Raw genomic sequence first — 27,254 nt, 5'->3', positions numbered from 1 at the left:
TTCTATGTATATTATCATGTTACCTGCCCACAGTGATAGTTTTACTTCTTCTTTTGCAATTTGCTTTCCTTTTATTTCTTTTTCTTCTCTGATTGCCATGGCTAGAACTTCCAAAGCTGTATTGAATAAAACTGGTGAGAATGGACATCCTTGTCTTATTCTTGATAAAAGAAGAAATATTCTCAACTTTTCACCATTATGAATGATGTTAACTGTGGGTTTGTCAAATATGCCCTTTATTATGTTCAAGTAGATTCACTCTATGCCCACTTTATGGAGGGTTTTTATCGTAAATGGTGCTGAATTTTGTCAAAAGCTTTTTCTGCATCTTTTGAGATCTTTGTATGCTTTTATTTTTCAATTTGTTAATGATATATCACAGTAATTGATTTGCAGATATTACAGAATCCTTGCACACCTGGGATAAATCCCACTTGATCCTGGTATATGACCCATTTAATGTATGTTGAATTTGGTTTGCTAGTATTTTGTTGAAAATATTTGCACCTATAGTCATCAGAAATACTGGCCTCTAATTTTCTTTTTTTTGTGGTGTCTTTGACTGTTTTTGGTATCAAGGTGACAGTAGCTTCAGAGAATGAACTTGGGAGTATTCCTTCCTCTGTAGATTTTAAGAAGAGTTTCAGAAGGATTGGTGTTAACTCTTCCTTAAATGTTTGATAGAATTTGTCTGTGAAGCCATTGGTCTTGGACTTTTGCTTTTTGGGATTTTTAAATCACAGTTTCCATTTCAGTACTTGTGACTGATCCATTCATCTTTTCTATTTCTTCCTGGTTAAGTTTTGGAAGATTGTACCTTCCTAACATTTTGTCTGTTTTTTCTGGGCTGTCCATTTTATTGGCATATAGTTGCTTGTAGTAGTCTCTTATGATCCTATGTAGTTCTGTGATGGCTACAATAATTTCTCCTTTTTCATTTCTAATTTTATTATTTGAGCCCTCTACTTTTTTTTCTTAATGAGTCTGGCTGAGGGTTTATCCATTTTGTTAATTTTTTCAAAGAATAAGCTTCAGTTTCTGTTGTTTTCTTTGTCTCTATTTCATTTATTTCTGCTCTGATGTACATAATTTATTTCCTTCTACTCACTTTGGGTTTTCTTTGTTCTTCTTTCTCTAGTTGCTTTAGGTATAAGGTTAGGTTTTTTACTTGAAATTTTTCCTGTTTCCTGAAGTAAGCTTGTATTGCTGTAAACTTTCCTCTTAGAATTGCCTTTGTTTCATCCCATAGGTTTTAGATTGTTATGTTTTCATTTCATTTGTCTCTAGGTGTCATTAGATTTTTCTCTTTGATTTCTTTAGTGATCCTTTGGTTGTTTAATAGCATATTGTTTATTCTCCCTGTGGTTTTTTTTTCAGTTTTTTGCTTGGAGTTGATGTCTAGTCTCAAAGAGTTGTGTTTAGAAATGATGCTTGATATGATTTAAATTTTCTTAAATTTACTGAGGCTTGATTTGTGGCTTAGAATGTGATCTATCCTGGAGAATGTTCTGTTTCCACTTGAGATGAAAGTGTATTCTGCTTCTTTTGGATGAAATGTTCTAAATTTTGATGAATTCAGTCTTGTCTAGTATGTCATTTAAGACCTGTGTTTCCTTGATGATTTTCTTTCTAGATGATCTGTCTGTTGCTGTAAGAGGGGTGTTAATGTACCCCACTATCTTTGTTATTGTCTATTTCTTCTTTTATGTCTGTTAGCAATAGTCTCATATATTTAGGTGCTCCCATGCTGGGTGCATTTATATTTAAGATTCTTTTACCTTTTCCTTGGATTGATCTTTGATCATTGTGTAATGCCCTTCTTGATCTCTTGTTGCAGTCATTATTTTAAAGTTTATTTTGGAGTTCCCATTGTGGTGCAGTGGAAACAAATCCAGTTAGGAACCATGAGGTTGTGGGTTCAATCCCTGGCTTCACTCAGTGGGTTAAGGATCTGGCTTTGTCGTGAGCTGTGGTGTAGGTTGCAGATGCAGCTTGAATCTGACATTGCTGTGGCTCTGGTGTAGGCTGGCAGCTATAGCTCTGATTTGACCCCTAGCCTGAGAACCTCCATATGCCACAGGTGCAGCCCTAAAAGCATAAAAGACAAAAAAATAATAAAGTTTATTTTGTCCAATATGAGTAATGCCACTCCTGCTTTCTTTCGATTTCCATTTGCATGCAGTATATTTTTCCATCTTCTCACTTTAGTCTGTATATGTCTCTAGAACTGAAGTGAGTCTCTTGTAGACATCATATATGTGGGTATTTTTTTGTAAAGGCAGTACATGTATTTTGGTTGGAGTATTTTATCTATTTACATTTAAGGAAATTATTGATAAGTAGGTCCTTATTGCCATTTTCTTGATTGTCTTGGATTTTTTTTTCTTCCCTTCTTTTGTTCTCTTCTCTCATGGTTTAATGACTTTCTTTAGTGTTGTGTTTGTATTGCTTTTTCTTATTTTGGTGTGTATCTATTGTAGATTTGCAATCTGTCATTTCCATGAACTTTTGATATAGGTGTCTATATATATACAAGATTGTTTTAAGTTGATAGTTTCTTAATTTCAAATGTGTTTCCAACATCCTGTATTTGTACTCTTATCACCACTGCTAGTTTTAATATCATCTTTGTGTGTGGATGATTGCCTTACTTTTACTATGTTTGCCTTCCTTGGTGAGCCTTTTCATTTGTAATTTCATTATTAGTAGTTGTGGCATTTTCTCTGCTTAGAGAAGTTCCTCTAGCATTTATTGTATATCTATAGTGATGCTGAATTCTCTTAGCTTTTGCTTGTTTGTAAAGCTTTTGATTTCTTTGTCAAATCTGAATTAGAGCCTTGCTAGGTAGAGTATTCTTAGTTGTAAATATTTATCTTTCCTCACTTTAAGTATATTGTGCCACTCCTGACCTGAAGAGTTTCTGCTTAAAAATCAGCTGATAGCATTGTTGGGGTTCCCTGTATGTTATTTGTTTCTTTTCCTTAGTTGCTTTCAATATTTTTCTTTTTCTTTAATTTTGATCAGTTTGATTAATGTGTATCTCTTGGTGTTTCTCCTTGGGTTTATTCTAAAAGGTACTTATTGTGCTTTCTGGACTTGAGTGAATGATTTCTTTCACATATTCAAGAAGTTCCAGGTATTATCTCTTCAAATATTTTCTCCAGAACTTTCTCTGGCTCTCCTCCTTCTAGCACACCAATAATATGAATGTTAGTGCATATAAAGTTGTCCCAGTGATCACCTAGATTATCCTCATTTATTTTAATTTTTTTCTTTATTCTAGTCTGTGTTAGTTATTTATTAGTTATACCAGTCTTTCTTCCATATTGCCTGATGGTTATTCTGCCTCCTGTATCCTGCTACTGATTTCTTCTAGTGAAACTATCATTTTGGTTATTTTGTTGTTCATCTCAGCTTGTTTATTCTTTAAATCATCTATTTCTCTGTTAAACATTTCTTTCAATTTCTCAATTTTTTCCCTAAGATCTTGGATGTTTCTTACTATCATTACTCTAAAGTATTTTTTCATGTAGGTGGCATATCTCCACTTCACTTAGCTGTATTTCTCAACTTTTGTCTTATTCCTTCATCTGGAGCATATTTCTCTGCCTTTTAATTTTGTCTAGCTTTCTGTGTTTGGGATCTCTTTCTGTAGACTGCAAAGTTGTATATTCTCTTGCTTCTAATGTATGCCCACTGGTGGGTAAAGTTAATCCAGAGACTTGTGGCAAGCTTCCTGATGGGAGGAGGGGTGTCTACCCACTTGTGGGTGGAGCTGAGTCTTGTCCCTCTGGTTCACAGGGCTGTTTTTCTCTGGGTGTGATTAGAGGCTGCTCTGTGCCTGGGACAACTTCAGACAGCCCATCTGCTGACAGGAAGGGCTGTGTTTGCACTCTGTTTGTTGTTTGCCTGGGGCTTCTTGGCACTGGTGGGTGGAGCCAGAATTTTTGCAAAAGGGTAGCCTCCAGGGGAGCTCATGTCAATGATTATTTCCTAGGACCTCCACCTCCAGTGTCTTATTCCCATAGTGAGCCATAACTGACTCCTAGTTTCCCAGGAGATCCTCCAGGCCCTGCTCATAGGACTGCCCCAAATTCTTATGGGGTCCCTGCTTGCCCTGGGGCACAGTGCATGTGAAACCTTATGTGTGCCCTCCACGAATGGATTTTTCTGTTTGCCCCAGATATGCAGAGCTTCTATGCCCAAGCCCTCCTGGCTCCAATGTCAAATGCTCAGGGAGCTGTTCCTCCCAATGCTAGACCCTCAGGCTGGGGAGCCTGACATAGGGTTCAGAACTCTCACTCATATGGGAGAGCCTCTATGATACAGTTATTTTACAGTCTGTGGGTCATGCACCCAGTGGGAATGGGATTGCTTATATCACAAAAAGCACCCCTCCTACCATCCTGTCGTGGCTTTTTTTTTTTTTTTGTCTTTACGTATAGAATATCTTTTTGGTAACTCCCAGCCTATTTTGTTGATGGTTGTTCAGCAGTTTTTATTTTGGTATTTTCATAAGAGGAGGTGATCTCAAGTCCTTCTACCCTGCCATCTTGTCTGTAGTCTCCTCAACATAGTTTTTTTTCTAATTTCAATTTTACCCCCCCCAATTTTGCAATTTTCCTCAATATTGCATTTAATGGTAAGTAAATTGTTGTTGCTGTGCCTAATTAGATTAGAGAAATTTGTGTTAAATGGAGGATGCACTTAATTTTCTGTCAATAAGTAAGCAAAATAGATTATAAGATGCAGATGGTGCCAGGTAGGAATATATAGCAGTGTGATTCTTGGGAATTTCTAGAACTTAGCAATTGATGAAAATGGATTTGACCAAGAGGTGATCATGCTTGTTGAGGGTTTGCAAATATTTGGGCTAAGTTTAATGAAAGAACAACATTTGGGTAATAGGATATACTAGCTGTCACCTCCATCTCTAAGCCAAATTCTACCCCTATGTTATCTGTTATCTCTTTCAATCTAAACCAACCCCAGAAAGAATCACAAAGTCATTAGCACAATAATGCTGAGATTTTTCTGAAGATCAAAGTTACCTTAACAAGTGAAATAGTTTTTCTTCAAATAAAAAGATACTGTGTTCTGTTCTTTCATGGAAGACGCAGTTACCATTCACAGTTATCTTGAAAGATTTTAGGAATATAGGAACATGTGTTTCTCCAGATCCCCAGTTAGGTTAATAGCAAGTATCAAAATTTCTTTTCAGCAGTGTCAGGGAAAGATTTCTTCACCTCTACTACCCTCCAGCTTCTACTAAGGGAAGGATTGTCTGTCAGAAAACATGATTAACAGGAAACATAATTTGGAGCAGAAAACAAAGGAACTTGCCATATCTGGGTGACTGTTGATTATAAGATAGTAAATAAGAAGTAAAGGTCTGGGAAAAAAGGTCTTATCAATGAAGCTGTGAGGAAGATGAGTGGAAAAATAAAGATGGAACATTAGCATCAATTTTTCAATAAGTTCTACACTTACAAATATGAAGATATTATAGGAAGCTTATATTTAATATAATATAGAATGCATTGGAATTTCTAGTTATGATAATTGTAGAATAAAACTGACTTTTGCTCATGTAGAGAAAAATGTAATGAAGATAGAGTTATCATAATTGTGCATGCAAGGATTAAAATGTCAGTTTACTAAATTTTCCAAAATACTGTTAAAAATGGTGATAATGCCGGCTAAACCTGCCTGTTTTATTTGCTTTCATTACAGTCTTACATTGAGTTTCCACCTGTATTGTCCCGTTGACAGTGATCACCCAATTTTTTGTAAGATATTAAAAAAAAAAAAAAAATAGAACAATGGAAAGATGACAAGACTTTAAATTGGAAGACTTGTGTGTAGTCAAAACAATATAACATTAAATATATGATCTCAATCTAATCACTTCATTTCTAGGATGTGGTTTTCTAATTTGCAAAGTGGATATTACAGAAATTACCTTGTGGGTGTTCCCATCATGGCTCAGCAGTAAAGAACCTGACTAGTATCCATGAGGATGTGGGTTGGATCTCTGGTCTTGCTCAATGGGTTAAGGATGCAGCATTGCCTTGAGCCGTGATATAGGTTACAGACACAGCTCAGATCCCGTGTTGCTGTGGCTGTGGTTTAGGCCAGCAGCTACAGTTCCAATTCAACTTCTAGCCTGGGAACTTCCATATACTGAGGGTGCAGCCCTAAAAAGATGAAAAAAATAAATAAATAAATTACCTTGTGAAATTAGATCAAAATGAGATCATGTGCATGCCAGTTTTTTGGAAACTTTGAGATTTATTGTGATATTTATAATAGTCAACATTAGAAAAAATTGACATGATTAAATGTTTTCTTTGTGAAATATCAGAAAAGAACTATTATACAATTCACATGCTGTAGTCAGTCTAACATGCTTCTTAGTGTGATTCTGACACCCAAAGAGGCAATTACAGAACTTATATTTAGCATACCAGTTCTCACTATCTCTCTGGTAAATTAATATTTGAATTAGAATTCTCCATGTTTCATAAGATTTATATGATTTTATTGACAAATAGGTGAAAAATAATGGGTAAATCCTTTCAAATTATTGAGACTAATATACAGAATTTTATCTTTTGATCATAATGATTTTATTAGCTATAATTGGAGAATATAAATCATAGCTAAATTTCACCATTTTTACTAATTCTTCATGTGAATTTTAATTAAAATATAAGATTTATTAACTTATATTGTCATAACATTTACAAGATTTAGAACTTATGTGGTTAATTAAGCAGAAGTTGGGGTTTATTTTTTCCTAATTTATTTATTTTCTGAAACTTTTTTTCAGCATACTTTTAGATTTACGGAAAAATTAGGGATTTGCTTGAGAACTTCCATATTCCCCACATCATTTACTCTATTATCAACATCTTATATTGATACGGTACATTTGTCAAAAATAAAGAACCTTTATTGATACATCATTATTAACTAAGTCCATATTTCCTTTTTTAAAGGTAGTGACCTTTTTTGTATTCCAAGATCCTGTCTAGGATTCCACATGGCATGTAGTCACCATGTTTCCTTAGGCTTTTCTTGGCTGTGACTACTTTTCTGATTTTCCACTTTTAAAAAATTTACCTTGAGAGTTGAGGATCACTAGCAAGATATTTTCTGGGATGCTGCTCTTTTGGAATTTGTATTTTTTTTTTTAATCCCTCATGATGAAACTAAGGTTTCAGTTTTGGGGGGAGAAGTACCATAGAGTTAAGTGAACCTCCCATCATCTCACATTAAGGGTGTATAACTTAGGATGACTTGTCATGATTTACCACTCTTCATGTTAACTTTGATCACCTGGTTGATATAATTTTCACCCTTCTCCTCCCATTGCACTTTTTGCCCCTTCCATAATGTACTGCTTGAAAAGAAGTCACAATGCATACATAGCCCATACTTAAGAAATGGGGAGTTATACTCCACCTTCTTGAGAGTAGAGTATCTATATAAATATTGGAATTGGTCTGCAAGGGAGATTTGTCTCTTCTCTACTGATTTATTTCTTCAATAATTTATTTTCATAAGGATAGATCTATAGATAGTTTAAGTTTTTTGTTATAATCCAGTACTATTTTATATTTTTGTGTTCAAATTATTTCAGCTTTGGCCATTGGGAGCTCCTTCATTTGGCTCTTGGGTATGTCCCCTCCGTGTGTGTATGTGTGTGTAAGTATTTCCTCACTTTCTGGCACTATGAGATGCTCTTGGCTAATCATGTGTGTTTCGTGCTTCAGTTCTAGTATCAGCCAAGTTGCTATGGAGAGTTGGTTCCTTTTATTGGAGAATGACATAGAAACCAGAATTTGGGTCAGGCCGTGCTTTTTGCTACTGGAGTGATGTTGTTGATAGGCTCTCTGGGCTGACAGAGAAATAACATATGATGCTAATCATCTTTGCATATGCTTATTTTCTATCTGTGTAACTTAATTGGAAAACCATCTGGTCAGACTTTTTTAAAATTACATAGTTGGTTTTTTTCTGAATTTTGAGTTTTAAGGATTCTTTACATGTTTTGCATATAGGTCCTTAATCAGATAAATGTTTTGCAAATGTTTTCTCTTGGTTTATAATTTGACTTAACTATATATTTTGCAAAGAAAAAAGAAAAAAAAATTAGCCATGCCCACAGCATGTGGAAATTCCTGGGCCAGGGATTGAACCTGCATCACAGCAGTGACCTGAGACACTGCAGTGAAAACACCAGATCCTTAACCCACTGTACCCCAAGGGAACTCCAAATTTGTAATTTTAATAATGTCCAACTATTTATTTTCCTTTCATAGAGCATACTTTTTTTCATTTTTTAAGTTTTTTTTTTTTTTTTTTTTTTTTTTGTCTTTTTTTGCTTTTTCTTGGGCGGCTCCAGCGGCATATGGAGGTTCCCAGGCTAGGGGTCCAATCGGAGCTGCAGCCACTAGCCTACACCAGAGCCACAGCAACGCGGGATCCGAGCCGCGTCTGCAACCTACACCACAGCTCACGGCAACGCCGGATCGTTAACCCACAAGCAAGGGCAGGGACCGAACCCGCAATCTCATGGTTCCTAGTCGGATTCGTTAACCACTGCGCCACGACGGGAACTCCCAAGTTTTTTTTTTTTTTTTTTTTTTTTTTTTTGAAGTATAGTTGATTTACAAAGTTGTGATAATTTCTGGTTTATAGCAAAATGACTCAGTTACACATATATATACATTCATTTTTTTCAGATTCTTTTCCCATATAGAATATCACAGAATACTGGGTAGAGTTCCCTATGCTCTACAGCAGGTCCTCATTGGCCATTCATTCCATAAACTACAGTGCACATATTGTACATCTAAAAGTAATGGTGAATAATAGTAGACATCCATGCCTTGTTCATGATCTTAGATGAAAAGTGCCCTGTTTTTTGTCATAAAGTATGATATTACATGAAAGTGTTTTCATTGATATTCCTTACCAAGTTCTTTACCCATTGAATCCTAATTTTCTAAGAGTTTTTTTTTTTTATCATAAATGGATGTTGGATTTTGTCAAATGCTTTTTCTTCATCAATAGATAGAATCCTATAACATTTCTCTTTAACTCGGTATATTGGATTACAATGATCCATTTTTGGATGTTGAACCAATCCTGCATACCTGGAATAAACCCACTTAGTCTTTATTCATTTACTTTTTTTAATATATAATAATTTTTTTTCATTATAGCTGTTTATAGTGTTCTGTCAGTTTTCTACTGTACAGCCTGGTGACCCAAACACACATGTATAGATTCTTTTTTCTCACATTATCATGCTCCATCATAAGTGACTAGACATAGTGCCCAGTGCTATACAGCAGGATCTCATTGCCAATCCATTTCAAAGGCAATAGTCTGCATCTGTTAACTAAGTTCCCAATGCATCTCACTCCCTCCCCCTCCCTCTTGGCAACCACAAGTCTATTCTCCAAGTCCATTATTTTCTTTTCTGTGGAAAAGTTCATTTCTGCTATATATTAGATTCCAGATATAAGTGATATCATATAGTATTTGTCTTTCTCTTACTGACTTATTTCACTCAGTATGAGAGTCTCTAGTTCCATCCAAGTTACTGAAAATGGCATTATTTTGTTCTTTTTTATGGCTGAGTAGTATTCCATTGTGTATATATACCACTTCTTTCTAATCCAATCATATCATGGTAGTTTTGATTTGCATTTCTCTAATAATCAGTGAAGTTGAGCAGTTTTTCATTTACTTGTTGGCCATCTATGTATTTTCTTTGGAGAAATATCTATTCAAGTCTTTTGCCCATTTTTCAATTGGGTTTTTGCCTTTTTTGCTGTTGAGTTGTATAAGTTGCTTATATATTTTAGAGATTAAGCTCTTGTCAGTTGCATCATTTGAAACTATTTTGTCCCATTCTGTAAGTTGTCTTTTTGTTTCCTTTGCTGTGCAAAAGCTTGTCAGTTTAATGAGGTCCCATTGGTTTATTTTTGCTCTTATTTCTGTTGCTTTGGGAGACTGACCTGAGAAATTATTCATAAGGTTGATGCCAGAGAATGTATTGCCTGTGTTCTCTTCCAGGAGTTTGATGGTGTTTTGTCCTGTGTTTAAGTCTTTAAGCCATTTTGAGTTTACTTTTGTGCATGGTGTGAGGGTGCGTTCTATTTTCATTGATTTGCATTTAGCTGTCCAGGTTTCCTGGCAATATCTGCTGAAAAGTCTGTCTTTTTCCCATTTTATGTTCTTGCCTCCTTTGTCAAAGAATTAATTGACCATAGGTGTCTGGGTTTATTTCTGCATTCTCTGTTCTGTTCCATTGGTCTCTATGTCTGTTTTGGTACCAATAGTACACTGTCTTGATGACTGTGGCTTTGTAATATTTCCTGAAGTCTGGGAGAGTGATGCCCTCTGCTTCGTTTTTGTTCCTCAGGATTGTTTTGGTAATTCTGGGTCTTTTGTAGTTGCATATAAATTTTTGGATTGTTTGTTGTAGTTCTGTGAAAAATGTCATGGGTAATTTGATAGGGATTGCATTGAATCTGTAGATTGCTTTGGGTAGTATGGCCATTTTTACAATATTAATTTTTCCATCCCATGATCATGGAATATCTTTCCATTTCTTGGTATCTTCTTTAAATTCCTTGATTAAAGTTTTATAGTTCTCGGCATATAGGTCCTTTGCCTCCCAGGTATTTGATTTTTTGGGGTACAATTTTGTATTTTTGTATTCCTTTTCTAATATTTCATTATTAGTATACAGAAATGAGACTGATTTCTGAATGCTAACCTTATATCCTGCTACTTTGCTGAATTTGTTGATCAGTTCAAGTAGTTTTTGGGGTGAGTTATTTAACTTTTAACATGATAAATAAAAATACATATTCAACAAAATTCCAGTAATTGTAAGAACGGTTATAATTTTTTAGTAAAGCTTTATTATGTTTTAGGCAATCACTGTGATATACCTTATTTTAAAGATAGATGTTTTAAATCTAAAAGGTACTATTACAATCATTGAATTACATTATGCTAATTAAGTTGATTGGATCTATTAAGAATTGAGAAACTTTTAAAACATGTATTTATAGACTCTAAGAAAAAAACTAGAATGTGAGGATTATAATGTACTTGCTTTTTGTATGTTCTGTTCAACCTTAAACACCAGCATCTGATGACTTGCCTTTTCTATTCATTACTAGGTTTTTTTCTTTTGTTTGTTTTTTCCTCCTTTTCTTTGGGAGTAAAATATAATAGAACACCAAATAGGTCACCCGTTTTTCTTTGGTTTGTTAATGTTTACAATATTTTTCCTGTATTTATCAAGAGATATACAGTTTCTTACAGTTAGAGCCCTTCAAGTTAACATTAGGAAATTTGAGTGTTGCTAAAACTATTGATCATACAAACATTAAAATTATGTCTCTTGCAGTAACTGTCAATAAAATAATTGTGCATTAATCAGGAAATCAATATACTTGTCAATAAAAAGGCAACATTTGACAGGATGATGTTGTTGGAAGATCAAGTAGCTGAGGAACCAGAAACTAAATAACCTAGTGAGTGACCTATATATTTGACTTGAGGCTACTCTCAAATTGTATATGAAGAAATACAAAGTAGAACCAAAATGCAGAAAGCTGCATATTACTAACTCATGTAATTTGTTTTATAAGAGTATTGGCTAGCTTATTATTGCAGTGATCTTGTTTAATTTTTAAAATATTTACTTTGTGTTTCCTATCATAACTACTAATTGTTCCAAGCTGGTGGAATATTTATAAAAAGTATAAATCATAATTTTACCCTTTCCAATAAACCCTTTTCATCATTATTTTTTTGAACTAATCTTTTTAGCAATGTGTGTTGGAGAATTGTGTGTTGGAGAATTTGGATCAATAACTTGATCCAAATTATTCTAGGAATATACCTAAACTATTTAAATATTCCGGGCCAATACAAATCAAAAATAATAATAATAATTCTAGGAATATACCTAATAATAATAATTATTATTCTAGGACTATACCTAAATTATTTAAATATTCCAGGCCAATGCAAATCAAAAATAATAATAAAAGAATAACTGCCACATCAAAAAAGACCTCAGATTTTCCTTCTAACTTATTTTCAGAATGATCAATCAATCTTCCATTTACGCATTTTTAAGGAAATTAATATAAGCCCCAATTTTTTTTATTTGTTTACACTTTGTTGTTTGGAAGTGTTTTACCTTGCTTAACTTGTAAATCAATTAAGGATATTTTAATGAAACAAATCGTAATAGGATAGTTTTTCAAATGATGTTTGTCTATTAATGGGAGTTGTCGTATCAGGACTTGTAAAAAGGTAAATAACAATAACAACAATAAAAACAGTGTCAAGGTTGAGAGTTCCTTTAAGTTTTCCTGGAAATGCTTAGATTCTACAACTGACGTTATTATTGGTATTCATTTCATTGTATATATAATTACATGATATATGTATTATAATATTATATATGCCATAGTAATTATTTTGCTGTAATTAATGATAACCATTCCAGTGTTTAAAATTGGAATTTCTAATAAATATTCATAAGAGAGCAGTCAGCTAACTTTTCCTAAAAATTGTCTTCTGTGTAGTGTTGTCCTTTCTTTTGCCCTCTTAAATACTACAGTTAATGACTGGCTGAAAACACTACATGTTTATATTATTTATTTTATGAAATAGTAAATCATCCAAAAATGGCAGTGAAATAATGCTTACAAATTATTTGTACTCCATATATATAGATAGAGCACAGTGTGAAACAGAAAATCAAAATTTCTAATCTTGCCAAACATAAATATTATTATTATTATTATTTTTTATTTTGTCTTATTGCCTTTTTTGGGGCCGCACCGGCGGGATATGGAGGTTCCCAGGCCAGGGGTCGAATTGGAGCTGCAGCCACCAGCCTACGCCAGAACCACAGCAACGTGGGATCCGAGCCACGTCTGCAACCTACACCACAGCTCATGGCAACGCCAGATCCTTAACCCACTGAGCAAGGTCAGGGATAGAATCTGCTACCTCATGGTTCCTAGTTGGATTCGTTAACCACTGAGTCACGACTGTAACTCAGAAACATAAATATTCTAAAATAATTTTGTTAAAGTACAGAAGTTGTTCATTTGTTAACAGAAGTCATGATTTATTTGAAACTTAGAAGAAAAAATTAAGTCATGCACCCAGAATTTAAACACTACAAAGAAACCAGAGAGTCAGTTTTACCCACCTAAAGAAAGAAAAGGGAAGAAAGTTAAGGACTATTCATACTGAAATTGGCATTATTATTGTTGTTAAAAAGTTTTATTAAAATAAAACTAGTAAGGCAATTATAACTTTAGGAATTCATTTGACGTATTTAGAACAATTTCTTCTAATTATGTCTCTTTGTTCTTTTTCTAAACAAATGCTTCATAGTTTAAGTATCACAGATTACATGTGACTCAAATTATGTAATAGGAAAATTTTGACATAGTCAATTCATATAATTTTAAAAACTCCATATAGTTATTAGAATGCTCAATTTACTTTTTTTGTAATATGTAATGTGCGATAAACAGTCTTCAAAAACTTTTCAATTCTGTAGAAATCGTTAAAAGTGTATTCTGAGAAAGGTTAGTGCATAAGGAATGTCATTAGCATTTACTTTCTAAAATAATTACTCAAATGCTCAATAGTTTCATGTAATTAAAAAATATACTAAAAATGTATATTCTTGGAGTTCCCAGTGTGGCACAGCTGAAACAAATCTGATTAGGAAACATGAGGTTACAGTTCAATCCCTGGCCTGGCTCACTGGGTTAGGGATCTAGCATTGACGTGAGTTGTTGGGTAGGTCACAGATGCGGATTGGATCCTCTGTTGCTGTGGTGTAGGCCGGCAGCTGTAGCTCCAATTTGACCTCCATATGCTGTGGGTGCAGCCCTTAAAAGCAAAAAAAAAAAAAGTATATTCTTAATTTTTAATACTATAATTTACTGACTTCCTTTTTACTTTAAGTGAATTTTTAGAGATTTTGATCATCTTTGCCCACCAAAAGAAAAATGGGGGAACAATATTACTGGAAATTTTTTTAGATGTTAGGATTAAAAAACTTTTTTGTTTTAATAAATATGTCAAAGAGTAGAATGGACTATGAGTTTTAAATTAAGTAACAATAAATGGAGAAAATATTTCTAAATAAGCTGAAGAAGGGATAATAGTGAAGTCATTGGAATTAAATGACTTCTACTTTAAAGGTAGAAGGCCATAACTAGGAAGTTAAATCAGTGGAGAAAAAGTATTCTGGAAAGCAACATATTAATTATTTGAGTATTGTTTTGGGTTTAAATTATTTACTTTACTATTTTCTGTGATTAACCTAGCTAATCAAAACTGACAATAACTAGGTTTTTTCAAAATACATTCTACACATATTGGTTCATGATTTCTGTCATGCACAAAAGCTGTCATTAAATCATATAGCACCAGCAAAGTTAAAATAATTTACAGTGCTAATTCCCTTTGTCAGAGATTTTAACAGTTTAATTATTTTCTTGTTGGAGAATCTTTAATTCTAACAATGTATTCCTTCAAGCAATTCTAATTATATGGAATTTGAAGTTGATTTAATACATTGATTAATACCACAAGCAATTAAATTCAAGTATTAGAAGAAACTGAGTTTCTAAGTCATTAAAATGTGTATTTTAATACAGACTCATTTGGAAACCAAAGAGATCAAATCTTAATGTTCTTGTTTGGAACAACAACAAATTATGCAAATATCATAATATTAAAGTATTTATTTTAGCTCTTGTTTCTGTAGAAACAATTTTTCAATTATGAGTTATTACATTCAAATTTAAGAATTCTGTTTATCTACATAATATTGGAATCTGAGAAGAGAAATGCTGTCTGCTTTCACTAAAAATGATATTTTAGGCCCTGTATCTGTATAAGGTTTATTTCCTACTCTCTGGAGTGCATTCTCTCTTACCAGGGCCTCTGAGGTGCTAAACAGTGCTTGACTATTTATCTTATGTAAGGTAGTGGGTCAATCTGACGTTTTGTTTAGATATCCAAATGGTTCAGATATTTTAGTACTATAAAACGGTAGAGGACAAAAGAGTTACTACAGATCTGGAACAAAACTGTAAATGTGAATTGTTACTCTTCCATGCAAATATGAAGTTTCTAGTCCTCTTTTTTGATAATAATAAAAAACAAAATAATGCACTTACCAAATCAATGCTGCATCCCTATATCCAAGGCCATAATAATCTATTCTAGTAAGGACATTTCTAGCATTGCAATTGGAACTACTTGTCTGAGTTGGTAAAAGCATAGAGTCATACTACAGGATCGATATATTTTGTGCAGGGGCCAAACTGGTAAACTAGAAGGAGGTACTGATGGGGTCCGTTTCCTCTGCATCCTTTCCGTCCTTGTTAATTTAAACTATTTGGCCAGAATGCATTACTATTTTCTATTTCCTATCTTGGCCGAGTGACAGTGTCATTGTCTTCATTTTGCCTTCTGTTCCGTGAGAGACCTTACTGCACAGACCAAGGAGTCAATGTGAGAGTTATGCCAAGTATTATGTATGCCAATCACAACTACACATTTAGGGATTGTAAAATGACCACTAAGTGGATTAATGGGTCCTAATGGATCCACAGCAAGCTGTACCTTGCTCAGGACTCCATTATAACAAGGGGAGCATAATGATGCATTAAGTCTTTGTGTCTAAGAGGCCTCAAAATGTTAGTTTACTTTTGCCCTAAATGCCATCTGTCTTTTTGTGGAAAGACTGGGTATTCATTAATGAATACATTTGACATGCTTTGCTGAATTCTTCTTCCCTAAGACATGGCCACCTCCTCAGTCAATAGATTCTAAATCTGAAAATAACTAGAGTCCAGAAACTGGGCAAGAGATCAAACATTTTTATTAGGTTGGCTGCCTTCAGCTGCCTAGTCAACCATTCTCTGTTTCCTGTAATGGTAAGACTTGGGTAGTACCCTTGTTAACTGACCTGTCTTTTTTGTTCTTAGGGACACTATGTTCTATCATCCATCTCCATAACTATCCTGGAGTCAAAACCCTTGGCTGCCACTCTGACCCTGCCAGTCAATAAGATATTGTGATATTCTAGCTCTTGGCTCTAAAGCACCGCACTCTGTCGTATATTGCTCTCTGTAGTTTCAGGGTTTTATCATCTGTGTTTATTCCAGTAAGCCTAGTTCTGCCAATCTTTCAAACTTCAGGGTGTCTTACGGAGGAGAGCTATGTGATATTATTTAATCATATTAGTGTCCTCCCTTTACCAGTGCATTCTTTATAGCTTTAGTAAATGTGAATCCTCTGGGCTTTCCAAAGGGGCATTATCATCTCGTGAGTCCTGTATTCTCACATAGTAAATACACTCCAGCATGATGACTTCCTCCAACAATTATTTCCTTCTTAAATTGTCTGCTACAGCAATTCTAGAGTTTTATCTGCTCATATTGCTGCTTTCTCATGCTTCTAGAGCCATCATATAGTTAGTTTATATAGTCTTCCAGGGACTTTAACCCATGAATCTTGGGAGAAAGATCCAAAAATCAAGATATCATTCCCTATCCATTATTTTATTTTGGTTCCCTTTACCAGTGCAAGTTCAATGCAGACTTAGGCAAAACAATGGAGAAATATACAGCAATATAAGGCCATTAGAGTGGCTCCATGTTGCACTGAAATGGTCAACATTTTATACCTCTACTTACCAAAGTGGTCACGGATGGAGACTGCCTTGGAAAAGTGTGCCCTTATGCAAGACAATTTCCTGCAGCTGAAGCAAACTCTTAGGAACTTAGAGCTGGGGTGTGCCTGCTGAAAACTGGGACAATAAGTCCTTCCTTGAAAGATGAGGTGATTTATCTCATTCTTGACCGTACATTGAAGTAAACATCCTATCAAAATATCTAGATCATTAGACAACTGAAGAAAGCATAATATTACTTTGGAAGCCAACAAAAGTCATCTTGTACTTTAATTGTGTTAACGAGATGATTTGGTAGGTTATGAATATGTTGATTGCTGTAACAATCAATGTAACTAATGATCAGGTTAAGTTTCTGAGGGCTAAGTGCTTTCCCTAATTTTATTATTTTAGTACTTTCTCCAAAAAAAAGTACATAGGCAGACAGATGATCAAGGATAAGACAATAGGATATTCCATCCACTGTACCACCACATGTGGTTTTTGTATACTTGGTTTGTGACCTAAACTAAAATTGTGTGGTAGAAAATAGTTTGTTAACTGTCTTTTTCTTATTATGTCCAAAGGATCATATTTATCTATACAAAGTAACTTAGTATGAGAAACATTAATTTAAAAACTATGTATTTACAAGATACAAGCGCAAACCATTTCTTTTTACATTAAACATAAAATTTTGTCTCCACAGTATTAATGACTGCATTCTTTTCTACATACTTGCTGCCAGTTTTTCTATTTATCTTACTGTGAACCAGTAACTAAGAGTGTACAGACCAGCATTGTTATGTGAACTTGAAGCAACTGACCTAAACTGTTTCAATCAGAGGCTTTAAGCTATTTTCCAGGAAATTTCAAAATGCATTATTATCTGGTTTTTGTGAACAGAAGAGAATGTTACTTCAGCAGCCATGAGGGGTGCTATTTTCAGATGAAACTGATCCTACAAAGATCAGAGTAGAAAGAATATAGTTTCGGTGATATCATTGAGCTGCCGGATGATTAGTTAATGCAAACCTACTTTGAAATTTTTAGCGATCCAATACTCAGAATTATTTAATTCACTTTGATTGTTTGATTTTCTGTTACTTCAAACCTAAACAACTTTACTGACTCAAATATTATAATAGTTTTACAAGTGAAGCAGTTTTGGCTCAAGTTACATGTGATAGGAAGTTGTAGTAGGCAGCACTTTTTGCAAGAGAAATAATCTAAACTTTAATCGATTTAGAACAAAATAAACACAAAGCAAAAGAGAAGGTAATAATAGTGAATAAATAAAACAAATAGAAAATTAGTATCTCACATAAGTAACTATGGTAATGGTAAGAATATAGAATAATACCTCAGCCAGTGGAATTCTTATAGCACTGTATTTTATTTTTAGTTTTCCCTTCCTATTTTGTTTTGTGTTTTGGTTTTATTCTATTATGTTTAATTTTTCAACTAGGCAGGAATCATGAACACCAATTACCTCCAGGCTTACATATTCCATCTCCACTATCAGCGAGTATGAATTATTTTCCATGTAGTTTAAAATTGAAAACCAACCCCAGTTAGATCAAATAATTGCTGATGTATCCAGAGATACAACAGCTACCAATTAGCAGCCTTGACAGTAGCACTGTGTTAGAATTGGAAAAAAATAATTCCCCCCAAAAAGAGTTTTACGAGTAGAAGTATGGAGAAGCTCCAAAAATAGTATTAAAATAGATATCTACTAAAATGATAGAATAATCATAGATCATAGATTTTTAGAATGGGTTTAACTCCAAGGTCTGTGCTTTTATTGACAATGGATAATTACTAAAAGTTCTTTATAATTGATTAAATCATGAGGTTCATCAAGAGTGTTAGACTTGTGACTTTAGGGTAGATTTAAATAAATGAGATAAAATATGAATAAAGGATTTCAAGAAACCCTTACATTCACCTAATGGAAATGCACAGAGCTTTTTAATTTAATTTCACTATTTAAATTTTGGAGCACAGTGATAACCTACTTGTGGAATGATAAAAACTAATCATTTTTTTCAGCACATGAACCATTCCTTAAATATGCAACTAGTAATTGTAGTAGTTTTTAACATATACCTGTTACAGCTCTTCTTTCACATAGTTCTTAAAGGATATTTATCTCAGATGGCATTACTTCTTATACAGAGAATGGCTAGAATATTTTCCCACTGCTGTTTGAGATAATATTGAAAAGGATTTTATATTTCCCCAAATTGGAAAAACCTATTATACAGGGAGACATTAGGGGATTTTTTTTTTAATAGAACTTGATTTCCTGCCTCTATATTTTATATAAAACTATTATCATCCAAAATCTAGTTTCAAAATCTGAATGATTCTGAGTCATATGATATACTATAACTGCTTGATCTCTACAGGGATGTTAAAAATTTTTTCTCTCTGAGTTACTAACGCTTCATCTTCACTTAACTCTTCTAACTTTCCTTATTTTTTGGTGATTATTTTACCACCATTACTTTCATAATATTATTATTACTTCTAACTAGCAAAATTGTAGATAAAAAAAGACATGTTTTCTACCTAAACTCAAGTAAAGAATAAAATGTGTTAACAATAAACAGTTATATAGCTTCATCATTAGCCTCCAAAAGTTCTTATTTTGTGAATTGAAAAATTATAACATATTAAATATTATCTCATTTAAAAAAACTTTTCCATAACTAATGTATTTGAATAATATCATTTCAGTAATAAAGATTGAATTTTCTAAAAATGTTCTACTTTCTTAATACTCTGTTCATTTAGAAATATTTGGAACTAGGAATGGAAAACTACTGCATAGTCTCTCAAATAGCTTCTAATTTGCTGCATTTAACAACCTCATATTAACAAAACATGGTTCTCAGGAAGGGGTCATGTTATGTTTTTCACTTATTTTCACTTCCTCCCCTAGTAAATTAGACATATGGATAAGCAATTGGAGTAATGATTCAAATACTTCAAATTCCAGGAAATAGCATGCCTTGTCTTCCAGTTCTCTTCTGTATATCTAGTGCCTTGTACAGGACCTGCAGAACAATGGAATTTCCTAAATATTGAATTAATTGAATTGAATTTGGTAATATTAGTGTAAAACCTTTTTTGAAACAAAGGGGCTTGTATGTATTCAATATAATAGTTAATTGTATAATATTACTCTGATAATATTTCCCTGAGCTGTAACCTGGATCAGAAAAGAAGCACAGGAAGAAAAAAAAAAAAAAAAAAAAAAAGGAAATAAAGAAAAGATTAAGCCTTAGTATAAGCAATGCATGATTATGTTTGTTGTAATCATTAGGAAATTAACATTTAGCACTCTTTGCAGGATATTGTCCTAGCCATCTTGGCAGGGATTTTGAAATAAAGAGTTATATCATGGAAAATATCTAAACAACGAAAAGTTAAGAAGCACAGCCTCTAACCCAAGTAAGTTTTGTTATACATTCACATAAGAAAACTCTCTTGGGGAGGAGTCTCCTTTCCAATTTTTGTGTAATACAGGTGTACAAAGGAAAAGTTAGATAAGTATTGCAGGCTGCTGCCTGCAAACCCGAGACCGATATATCAAATTTATAAAGGCTATATTAACAAAATACAATATAACTTATTAAGTTTTAAAAACACCATGATAATCTAGGATCTGGCTCAAATTTGAGAAATCAGTCACTATTCATTACAATAGGTTATACTGATTGGGGGAAGGATGTGAGAGCTTGTCTTCCATTACATGTCTAAGATTACTCTGTGTCCCTGGAGAGGTAGATGAACAGACTCCTAGGATTTTATCATGGGTCTGTGCTTATGTGTGACGGGTACTCAAATGCCTTCCACACACAGTAGTTGGTATATACAGGCTATATTGATTGATATTCCCAAGACGTGGGTCATGAACTTAGGAAATTAGGTCAGCGAAAGAAAGAACCATTCTGTAGACATAAGGCATCCTATCTTCATTTAGAAATGCCTTGAGTTCAGGTAGGCATTTTCTATGTTATAAAGTCTTGGTTATTACTATACTCGTACAATTTAATGTTATTTTATTTTATTTTTTATTACTTAATGAATTTATTACATTTATAGTTGTACAATAATCATCGCAATCCAACTTAGTGTTATCTATTAAACAATATTTCCTGAGTGATGATGGTGTTGAAAATGTTAAGCCTGAGGTAAACAGTAAATATGATAACAAATGATCAGTGTTCTCAAATAGTTGATAATTTAGAAGATTTTGTAAATGGTGCTAGTTGAGTAGTCACAAGCCAAGGAATGCAGATACCATAAGAAGCTGGGAAAAATGCAAGGAATAGAATCTCCTCTAACGTCTGAGAGGAGCACAGCACTGCTGCCACTTCAATTTCAGACCTCTGGCCCCTAGAACAGTAAGAGAATAAAAATCTGCTGTTAAGTCACCAAGTTTATGAAAGTATGCCATAGAAAATTTGTTACAAATAGGAAAACTAAGATAGCAAAATGAACCACACTCAGACACAAATGCTCACACACAGAAAGTGTGTATCAGCAACATATGACTGTAATGACCATAATATTAAAAAGAAGACAAAAACTCCCTGAAGACAGGCAAAGATGACTCAACATACATTTAGCAGGAACTCCTGACCCACTGTGCCTTAAGTATTATCTTTATGGTCTAATAAACTACTATAAGCTTAGAGGCTTAAAACAAGATGTACTTATTATCTCACAATTTCTCTTAGGCCACAGCTCATGAATGACTATATGATTGCATGTCTGGCCATTTCTCCTTCCAGGAAGAATGAACAATAAGGTCCACTTCTCTAAGCTCTGCCTACTAGGAGAGTTTTGCTTCATCACTGTCTTTCAGGGATGGCCCAGAATGGGCTATCGTGCTGAAGCTGCTCACTTTCAGGGGCATACAGAACCATGTCTAAACCAGGCCTGGCTCTTCTCTTCCTCTGTGAACTGATTGTAGGCCAGAGGGGAAGGCTGGGGGAGGGAAGGCAATGTTGCAGGAGTGGCAACCATGGGTATCTGAGCTACTTCTTCATATAATTTATGTGGGCCTTCAGAGCCTGCTTGGGGCTATTCATACATACAACTTATATTTGATGCTGAAGTGTTGCTGTGCACTCCCAACATGATGGGTTGGTGTGTCAGATGGGCAGCTCAGGTTGCATATGCTGGGTTGTGGTTAAGGGTTCAGCCTCTGCTAAGCCCAGTAACAGGCCAAGAGCTGTTTCTCAAAAGGAGAATAGTTCAGCAGAGGATGGCAGGACTTTGCTCCACAGTCCTAAGGGCCTGCCAGAAGCTTCAACAGTTTCCCTCTCTGCCACCGACACCTGAAGCACCACTGGATCTGTTAGACCATATGGCCCAAGTGAATGAGAAGCTTGCTTAGCAGCCTGGACCTGTTGCAGAGCCTCCTCCTAGGCTGAGCCCCACACAAAACAAGAAGCTTTTCAGTCACTCAATAAATAGGCCAGAGCAACCCACCCAAGTGACAAATATGTTGCCTCCAAAATCCAAAGTCTAAATCAAAATTGGAATCCTTTTTTTTTTTTCCAATATATAATGGGGAAAAAATGTTCGCAAATCATTTATCTAATTTCAGACTGATATCCAGTATATATAAATAACTCTACAAATGAATAATAAATAGAAATAAATAATAATTGAATAATAAAAACCCAAATAACTCAATTTGATAATGAGCAAAGTATTTGAATAATCATTTCTACAAAGAAGATATGCAAATAGCCAATAAGCACATGAAAGATGCTCAAAATCAATAGTCAGTAAGGATGTGCAAATCAAAATCACAATGTGTTACTATTTTATATCCAATAGGATAGCTGTGTTCCCAAGACAGGTGATAATCACTGAGAAGTAGGTAATTTGGAATCTCATAGACTTCTGATAAGATTGTCAAATGGTGTAGCTACTTTGAAAAATAACTTGGCACTTCCTCAGAATGTTAAACACAGAATTACTGTCTGTCCTGGTGGTTTCACTCTTAGGTATATAACCAGGTGAAATTAAAACAGAGGCCCAGGAAAAACCTTTTTTTGCCTTTTTTAGTCGAGGATAAATAAAAATACGTACATGTACAAATAAAGGACATTTGATTTATTATGACAATATTTTGATTTAAATAGTAGGATTTTGATGCATTCTCTAAGTGTTTTAATAAATTATTCAACATTTTGGCAGAATCATTAAATTGTCAATTGGTTGTAAAATGATACTCTTGTTTTCTGTTAACTCAATAGGTAAATTAAAAGCCACTCCTGTAACATGTCTAAACCTAAATACAAACCAATATTACTCTAAAATTTCAAGAAGAATTGAAACCCAGTAACTTTTTCTAATACTCAGGTACATTTTTTTAGACTCTGGAGTAGAAAAGTTAGTTCCCTTGTAAAATAGTGTTGTAATTTTTTTTAACTGCATTCTAATCCTCTGAACTAATTAGCACATTTTATGACTTTATTTGGATGATCTCCAAGTTTATATCCATGCCACTACACTTCATAATTACTTTATTTAAAGAGGCTGCATCAGACCCTCACCACTCGAGATGGTCTGCTATCAACTTATGGGATGACTACGTTTATTAAGCAGATGTCAACACTACAGATTTTTAATTAGTTACAAAGTATTTGTATCATTTCCTCGTATTCCCAAGCACCATAGTCATTCATTGCCAGACCTCCCTGTCACCATTCAAATCAGACAGAAAACACCCTAGGGAAGGTGGAAGCCAAGGCCAAGCATATGTTACCCCTGCACTCTCTTAGAGTAATGACTTGGCAATAAAAATGGAGCTAAGTGAAAGAAAGAAACAGAGGATCTATAAATTAATGCGTTCTCACTTTACTCCCAATGAAGACAACTTCAACTGCACTACAATTCTCAGAGAATGTTTCTCATTTTACACTTAACACCCCCAGTGGAGAAAATCTTGCTAAATGTTAATGTGTGAGTAGCTGATGTCTTATAAATAAAGTTTTGCATCTTCAGATGGCACCAAAAATAGCCAGAAAAATTGAGACAATCGTTTAGAAACTGTATGAGAAAGCTGAAAGGAAGAGTTTGAGTCTCATATTTGAAATCCAAGAATCTTAACTGTAAAATACTCAGACAAAGCCATTTTGTATAATGATGAAGAAACAGGTTTTGCAGTGAGACAGGCTTGGCTTATATCCCTGGTCTGTGCCTAAGTATGTGTTGGACCATAGAGAAGTTATTCACATTTTCATGCATTTAAAAATGTATAGTGAGCATTACTGCACAAACACAATGCTAGGTACTGGTAATAAATTCCTGTAAAAGTCATAATATTTTTTCCTTATTGGAACTTACATTCTTTTGGGGAGGTATATCACATCCAATTAAAAATCCATCCTTCAAAACAAGGACCTACTGCATAGTACAGGGAACTGTATTCAATATCTTGTAATAACCTATAATGGAAAAATAAGAATATACATATATTATCACTGAATCACCTTGCTGAAACTAACATAACACTGTAAATCATATATACTGCAATTTAAAAATTTTTAAAAATCAATGAGTTCACAATAGACTTTGGTAAGTGCTAGCAAAGAAAAGAAACAGAGTGCCAACCTAGAACACAATGCAGTATACTGTAAAAACCTCTTGATGAGTTGGAAATTTAGATCAGTACTGAAGAGTGAAAAAGTGAAAACTATGATTATCTTTAGAATAGAAATTTGTTGTATACATGGTAAAAAATAATTTTTCTATAAAGATTTTTAGCAGAGTTTCTGGCACAAAATAAACACTCAAAATTGGGGAATTGTAATTATTATTTTTGTCACTATTATCATTATTCAATTTCTATTTGAAAATCCCACCAGAAATTATTTGTTGAGGATCTCTTTGAATGTATATCTTACCTAAATCTGATTGACTGACTTGGGGTTTGGGGCTCTTGTAATTGTCTGTTTTAAATATAAAAGAAACTTACCACCTTCTGGATACTTTGTTAGGCCATTGTTTGAAATGCATTTATTTACATTTAAGAAACCTGTGACATTTTTCATGCTTTATGGAGAAATGATTTTAAAATACAGAATATATTTGTTTTTATTTTGTTTTATTTGTTTATGGCCACACCCACAGCATGTGGAAGTTCCCACGCCAGGGAAGTTCCCACAGCAGTGACAATGCTAAATTCTTAACCACTAGGCCCCCCGGGGAGCTCTTAACGGAATATATTGGTCAAGTGTGTAAAAGTTCTTCAATACCTGGGACTCACAAAATTATAAACCACTTAAAATTATTTGCTCTCTTTATTCATTAATTAGAAACACTTTTATCTTTATTTTATCCTAAATGGACATATGAGATACTTTATTTTTTTAATTGAAGTATAGGTGATTTATAATCAACTGATTTTAGTGTATAGCAAAGTGATTGTCATTCATTTTCTTTTTCAGATTCTTTTCAACTATAGTTTGTTATACGATACTGAGTATAGTTCTCTGTGCCATACAGTCAGACCTTGTTGTTTATCTATTTTATATATAGTAGTTTGCATATGCTAATTCCAGACTTCTAGTTTATATCTCACCACCCCCTTTTCTCTTCAGTAATCATAAGGTGTTTTCTGTGTCTGTGAGTCTTTTTATTTTGTAAAGAAATTCACTTGTATCATTTTTTTAGATTCCACATATAAGTGAGTTATTTGATGTTTTTGTCGCATTGGTCTGACTTACTTCACTTAATATGATCATCTAAGTCCTTCCAGGTTGCTGCAAATTGTATTATTATTTTTAATGGCTGAATAATAGTCAATTGTATTATTATTTTTAATGGCTGAATAATATTCAATCGCATTTTCTTTATGCACCCATATGTTGATGGACACTTAGTTTACTTCCATGTATTGGCTACTCTAAATAGTGCATCTATAAACATTGGGGTGCATATATCTTTTCAAATTAGAGTTTTCTCCAGATACATAGGCTCAGAAATGGGATTGCTGGATAATATGGTTACAGTATTTTTTAGTTTTTTAATGACATAGGTGTTTTGAATTAGAGACAAAGATCTTATTAAATCTACACAGTATATAATGAGTGTGGTGATCCCACTTTTTCCTTATCCTTATCCCTCATGGCAATACAACAAGATATAGGTCAGTTGTCGAAGGAGAGTGGCGGAATATTCCAAAATGAGAGAAGTGGAAATGGCTTTTCTTTGTTTACAGAGGTGTAGGGGGCAGCTATCCCCTTCCTCTTCTAAAAGGATTTCCTCTTTATTACAGTACTTTTGTATGTAATTAAAATATCTCCAAGAACCAGAAAGCCCTTACAATATAGATATGTCTTCCTGAAATGTAAATAGCTAAGAGAATAATGCTCCAGTTTTCTAGGTAGCTTCCTATCTAACCTAGGTACCTGTCCTAGAATATAACTATTTGCCTGTAAGAGAGAGAAGTTTTGGATAAATAACTACAGAGTTAACCCACATTGTGTTAACATATGTTACTAGGAGAAATGAACCAAACATCCCCTAACATATAGCATAACTTTCTTTCTCTTTCAAGGCTAGGTTTCTATGAAAGTACACTGGGAAACCTACTGAAGTTTTATTTCCCAAAATGTGGGTAGAAGAAGCTAAATGCATATGTAGAAAATGTTCTTGTTATGCAAAAAGGGAAAGAAGCACAACATTATCACATCCAAATCTGTTACATCACACTGAGTAAAGTGTGTTCAATTGCCTCATATTTTATAGTGTACCTTGTACTTTTATATTGACAACTTTATTGTCTTATCAACTCTTGTGAAATCATGCTGAGTCTCTTTGATCTGCTAAACCAAATTAAGTTTCTAAGCTTTGTTTTCATAGAATTTTAAACAAAAATTCGGTAAGAAAATATTATTCCATTGGAAGTTTGACTTATCGTTATTGGGTCAGAGGTTCTGAAATTTGCCTTTTCAAAAAGTGATGATTGCTGTTCGGGTACCAATGGTAGGCAGTATTGTACTGTATTTCATTTTAGTTCAAATGTGTGCTTACTCTAATTTAAAGTCCTATTTCAGATTAGTAAATGTTCCCAAATGTGTAGGAACAATGAAATGAGCTCTCAGAAGCACATCTGGCTCCTTGTCTGCAAAACATGACTTCACCTTTCCTTTCACCACAACCCACATGTGCATCAATATGTAGAGAGACACAGTTCTTTTTGGGCCTCTTTGTGATTCACTGTACTCCAGAGACTTGGATATTGAAGATAGAAGATAAAAGGTGCTGAAATGCATTTAGATAAAAGCAATTTTCACTAATAATCAAATTGTACATATTAAAAACTATCAACCACCTTCCCATAAATGCTTATCCTTTAAAGAGAGCTTTTTATACATATACATAACCATAGAATATGAGTATGTAGATGGTATGTATATCAACATCAGAATTATTTGATAATTACATATGTAAAAAA

The sequence above is a fragment of the Sus scrofa genome, chromosome 4 (genome assembly GCF_054392235.1).
Source record: "Sus scrofa isolate SSC_HxYL_T2T_F1_AM1 chromosome 4, Sscrofa_HxYL_maternal_Yorkshire_Landrace_v2.0, whole genome shotgun sequence".
NCBI lineage: Eukaryota > Metazoa > Chordata > Mammalia > Artiodactyla > Suidae > Sus > Sus scrofa.
This window is presented reverse-complemented; position numbering follows the sequence as displayed.